Raw genomic sequence first — 6,477 nt, forward strand, 5'->3', positions numbered from 1 at the left:
TGAATATGAAGGTTTTCGTAGATTCTGTGTTCATTTAATTATTGTTTTTCTATTTCCTTAAGTTATGCAAATGGGAGTAGGCAAAAGAGCGTATGACCTTCACCCTATTCACCCCGAGGCCAAGAAAAACAAGGTTTGCTCATTTCCAACCAAATCCCTTAAGTAGGAGGAGCTTTGTCAACCTCCTCAATGCATCAGCAGGTGAATTGCTGTCAAGAAAATTTTCAAAATGCGCATAATTTGGGGGAAATTGCGATCACTATCATAGTATCATTGTGTGTGGGTCTGTGTTTGCTTCTCTATTCATATCACACTACAATTTCGTTTCTACTGATCCAACACCAGTAATAAGGATGCAATTCTTGTACCATACTGATTTTAGTGAATGAGGAGTTTCATGTTTGACCATTGATGTGAAATGACGCACAATTTTCACATACATACTTATTTTTTTAGGTAGGTTCCAAAATGGATTTTACTTGCATTTCTTAGAATGTACGTGTCACATCTTTTGATGTGACATAACCTTGCCGACTCATTTTGTAGTTCGTAGTTACCCCAGGTGGGAGGCGACTCAACCTATTTCAGTAGACCATGTCTCTCTTGGGCTTGACCTATTATCACGTTCTCTTAAATCCTTTACCCTTCGTATCGACGTGTTGACTACGGTCAGGTAAGATAAGGTAATTAAAACTAAATCACACACTTTTACCGACAACCCAGGAAATAATTAACGTTGCCAATAACAAACCACGCTATTCTTTTCATTATGAACCCTCCAATTATCTGCTGATATTGAAAAATATCATGGAAAACGGTATTTTATTTCATATTGTTAATTACAGAGAGGTAGGGAGGAGAGATGAGAAAAACAGCTATAAAGAAAGAGTGAGAGGGAGGTAGGGAGAGAGGGAGGGAGGGAGATGGAAGGGATGGGGGATAGGGGTCGTTCGATTGCGTAGATGAACCCTACTGACGGGTGCGACTTTGCCTTTAAAAGACAAGAGTAAACGCCTTAACTAACACCAGTTGAGAATACACTATATTACCAAAAATTAGCGGGAAGTGTCTTGTACACTATGTCATAGTAACATTCCGCTCTAATAAATAGTTTGAAAGATATTTGAGAAAAAAGATGATTCAAGTTCCCTGAAATGGATAGTAGGACAATTATATACAGATGACTTCTGCCCAAATGTAAATGAATAATCATTCCTCTATACCTATCCCTAAAAGGTTTATGTTTCCGAATATACTGATGAATATTTTTCATTAAATCTACTAGCAGAGAGAGAGAGAGGTGGGTGAGTAGTTCTTAAAGCCACGAATGAAGTTGTTGATAAGTTTCTTTGAATTGGAATTTTCAAGGTCTGATATAGAGTTGTACAAAATGAGTGACTTCAGTTACATAAGCCAGAACCACAGTGCAAGTCAGCTCCATGATATAGTCAACTAAATACTACTCTCCGAATGGCTACTCGCAAAGGCAGGTATATTCCCAGATTTGTTACGAATGTTTTAGTCAATTAGGCAATCCTGCTTAAATTTCAGGAGTTTGAGTGCCTAATGCACTTTAGTAAAGTGAGTGTGCCTGAAGGCAATGAATGATATAGTATATCCTTCCTTACGCAACGACAGAATCTTACTGGTCGTTAGTTCATCAGGTCAAAGCCGCACTGAGTGCATGAGTGGTGATAAAATTAAGCCATGCGAAAGACTACATGTGTTTTTATTTTGAGGAAGAGACATTGCAACTGACATTCAGAATAACATCTCAAATAAGGGTCCTAATGCCATGATATCAAAATGCTAATGTTAAAAAGCTATAAACTCTTTAGTCTCTTGAACAGAATACGACACATGGGTCTGGGACACCAGGCCCTCATGCATAGTTTGATGGAACCATCAGAATGGAGACATCCTTCCTATTATTCATTTGTCAAATCGGAACCGCAATTGTATTTGTCCCGAGACTTTCTCGGATGAGATTTCCCTCCGGAAAAAAAAAGACTCAACTTCTTTGCGAATCTGCTTTTTCCCCTCAGTTCATTCATTGTCTACTATCGTCTTTTATTTATGAGCACACACGTGTAGAATCAGCTTTGCTATGAAACATAGAAACAAAGGAAACCAAAGCCTATTTTCATTTATCATTTTTCGGATTGTAATTTATTTGATTTAATTTTCATTTATTATCCGACCTTGGAAACGACCCGAACTTTCATAAACAAAAGGCAAGATTGGTTCTTCTATATTAACCAATATCGAAAGTATGTAGCATTGTTATTTCTAAGAACCTCCATGATTAGTGCGCATCATAACAAATCGGCTTGGAAATGCTGGCGGTCTAGAGCAGGGGTTCTCAACCTGGAGAACGCCAAGGGTCTGTCAGGGGGGATGCGTTCCCGAGGGTCTGGAAGGAATGTGGAAACAGACCTTCGATGTGTTTTGGCAAAGGATGCTCCTTGGCTGACTGGACTAGCTGATGAAAAACAGTTTCGGCCATCTCATTCATTCTCTTTGCAACTGATGTGATGATAATGCATTTTGTTTTTGCAGCTCAGTACCTAAACCTTAAAATGTACTGCATAGCCACAGGTAAATAATCATAAAAAAATTGTCTCTATTTTTTTACGGAATTGTTTGTGTTTACAAAATTGGTTGTCAGGAGAGTTATGTACTTACTTCCCTTCAGTGAGTACTTGCAAATATACACATATAATGTTTATATGGGTTTGTTTGGTTTTCCACTTTATACAAAGTTAAGGGGGTAAATTACTGACATTAAAAATACCCAAAGGGGTAAGTGGGGAGAAAAAGGTTGGAAACCCCTGGTCTAGAGTTAAAGAAGGAACCCACTCATTTATCAGGAAAGTAGTGCCAATGGTTACGACAAAGATCTGACCTTCAGCTTTTATCTGTGAGTTGTTTGACCTTCCGATCATTTTGCCGTAGTAAGTAAATGTCAGTAGCAAATATTTTTTCTCCACGACTACCTGACAAATATAACTCTCAGTGGCTAGGGAAGTCAACTAATTGGGAGCTACTAAACAGCGAATAAAGAATCTTAAAGGTCTGCTGAAACCAAACTAAACCTTAATATTCAAAGAATGAAATTCAAAACAGATTAATACACAACCAAACCATGGCTTGAAAAAACTCATACTGACAGATCTGGACCAAAAAAAGTGAGCAGAAAGTCAATTTACTCTATACTCAACAGATAACTTTCTAATCTATAATCTTTTATTTGGTACATATCTGACTTAAAACGCAGCGTGCCCGTAACTGAAGCTATTACACTTCTTATGGCAGCAGCAAAGACGAGGGAGGAGCATCTGTTACGGCCGGTAATTTTTCCTTGAAAGCAAAGCTTACTACAAATGAGACATTTACACCCTAAAACGTACTTATTTTAATTCTGTACTTTAATGGGATTAGATCAATGTTCTGGTAACGTGGAGGAGAATAGAAGAACTTTAAATATGAATATATCATAAGCCCACAAAATAGAATAGAAAATAAAAATGAAATAAGAAAGTGTAATAAAATCCACGGTTATTGGAAGTATTTCATAAATATTCTACGGAATATGTCTATGTTTTTTTGTTTTTTTTAATCTGATTAGGGGTCAAATTTAATCCCTCAACACGCTTCTTTTTCCGTGAAAGATATACATCACTAGGAAGGGGATTTTCAGACCTTCATTTGTCCTGAAATTCTCTGAATTTAAAAAAGAATAAAATTCTGCATAGTTGTAATGGCTTCATTAGTTATAAGCCCGAGAGGCAATTCTTGCATAATTTCAGGATGTAGTTCATAAAAAGAATAAATAAATAAATAAATTAAGAAAAGTGAAAGCAAATTGACCAATCAAGAAGTCATTGTAATGACCTAATTATATAATTCAAGTATTTCAGCCCAATATTTGTTTTTTTCAACGAAACGAGACATCTTTGCACAATTTTGCTCTCCGTTTTAAATAGAGCAAAGATCAGATACACTGACATTTGTGAATTACGCAACCGTGAAAACAATGAAATTCGCTGAGAATCTTGAAGAAAAAATTGGATCAAATGAATCAAAGGAAGAAATATAAACCAATCCTGGAAAAATATATAAACATTGGACGTACAAAAAGAAATAAACTATTCCGAAACATCTTTGTTCAGATAGAAAATCGTTTTACTATATCGTTCTGAATAGCCATGGAATTAAAAGATAAATAAAACAAACTCGTAAAGCTGCTATCCAAAAGAGAGAGAGAGAGAGAGAGAGAGAGAGACTGTTTTCCCGCATGAAATGGCCAAAGCGCTAATCCGCTTGAGCCAGAAATATTCTTTGCAATCACATAACGTACGAGAGAATTGCTTCCAGCCGATATCAGTTCCAGGCCCCTTGGGACCTTCGTTACGCTTAAGAAATCTACTGGTTAATTTCCAGTGTTACAAGATTCACTTGGCATCATCACACAGAAAGAGAGATGCCGTTGTAACTATGCCTTAGAATCTCTTATTCGCGGAAACTTCGCCATTGAAGAAAATTATACATTTCTTTTAACAAACATTACATATAAATGCATATGCTGGTATGTGTGTGTGTATGAAATATTTAATCATAGCCACAGTTACCTCTCCGAAGTTCCTCGCGCTTTTTTGGATACACTTATCACGACAAGCATAAGAATCTATAATAAAAAATAGTAACGAAGCCTTTTGCCTGTTTTTAGAATGACAGCTTCTCTGTCTTAGAATACGCAGCAGATGGCGATGACATTCAAAACAGAAGAAGAATAGTCTAAAAACAAAGGAGAAATCACTGGTTCTGCTTCCATAGAAGCAAGAGTGCCAAAACCCACTGGCAGCGCTTCCAAAGAGGCGGGAGTGCCAGAATCAACTGGCACCATCTCCGAAGAGGCAGGAGTACGAGAAATCAATGGCACGGCCTCCGAAAAGGCAGGAGCACCAGATATCACTGGCACAGCCTCCGAAGAGGCAGGAGCACCAGAAATTACTGGTGCAGCCTCCGGAGAGGCTGGAGCACCAAAAATCACTGGCGCAGTCTCCGAATGGGGAGGAGCACCAGCAACAATTGGTGCTGCCTCCAAAGGGGCATGAGTACATGTCAACACTGGTTTTCTATTTAAATTATCCTTGGTAACATTTGTGTTTCTTCTTCGGTTGGCAGCAACACTGGAAAAGAATATTCCTGGTCTAATGTACTGATTCAATACTCTCTCTTTTGCCTCTCTAAATGTGATACGTTCAGTTACCATTAATGTTTGAATTTCTTTTTCCTTGATATATACATCACAGGTAAGTGAAGATGATGGATGATTGTCTCCACAATGTATACATCTGGCTTGTTTATTACGATATGTCCGAATTCTTGACAATGGAAAACATCTCTTCGGTCTTGGGATATATTTTTTAACCTTGAAATGTAACCAGGTTGGTGGAATTGGATGTAACAATTAAATTGGAAAGTGGGACAAGGACTCCATTTATCTTCTTTTTCATTCTTTCAATTCTTATTATACCTTGATCTTTTAATTCTTCTATGAGCCTTTCTTCAGAGTATGTCATAAGCTGGGGTGCATATATCATTCCCTTGGAGTAATTCCAAAAAGCATGTACTGCACACTCTACTTTAACTCCCCCAAGGTGAGATAATGTTTTTAGCTTGTCACTTTCTTTTGCTGAGGCAGATTCCACTGTCAGCTTTCCTCGCCCCTCTGAAGAAATCTTAGGCTCTCGGCCACAACACTTCACAATATCTCTATATACATTAAAAATGTCACAACTAGAGTCTTCCAAATTAAAGGTCAAATATTCATCATATGAGTTTTCAAATATTCTGGGTTCAATTTCAGATACTATATTTTTGCTAAATTTCCCTTTACTCAGTACTGGAGCACAGGGTTTCAGTGTAATTACAGTGGAAGGTTTGATTGGTTTTTCCAGAGGAAGGTTGTCACTGGATGTTCCTGCAGTCATCAACTGTGCCGATTCTCTACCATCAAAGGGTCCAGGGGTACTTGAATCTTTATTCGTATATATCATAAAGATTAAAGTCAAGTAAGAAAAAATAAATCTACTCTACCCCATAAGGGATGGCACAACATGATTAGAGTGGCCCAAGTGTAAGCCAAACCCGCTTGATAGGACTGAGAGTATTACTAGAATACAATCATCCCCACTCTAATCACATTATAGGCAAATCAGACAGAATGCCAAGAGACCTATCTGCAAAACTAGACCTCCCTGGAATCCGTGGTCCAGCCCTGCTAAATAGTTCCGCCTGATATCACTCAGGTCCGAACATTATCGGGCAGTTGATGGTCCTGCCACGGTGTCCACTATTTAGCTTCAGATATAAAACCCAGTCCCAGCTATGATATCTTTTCTGTTTACCAGGTCCAGTAAATTTCAGCAAAGGTGGAAAGTTCCACAAAAATTAAGCCAAATATTTTGAATT

This window comes from Macrobrachium nipponense, chromosome 33 (genome assembly GCF_015104395.2).
Source record: "Macrobrachium nipponense isolate FS-2020 chromosome 33, ASM1510439v2, whole genome shotgun sequence".
Classification (NCBI taxonomy): domain Eukaryota; kingdom Metazoa; phylum Arthropoda; class Malacostraca; order Decapoda; family Palaemonidae; genus Macrobrachium; species Macrobrachium nipponense.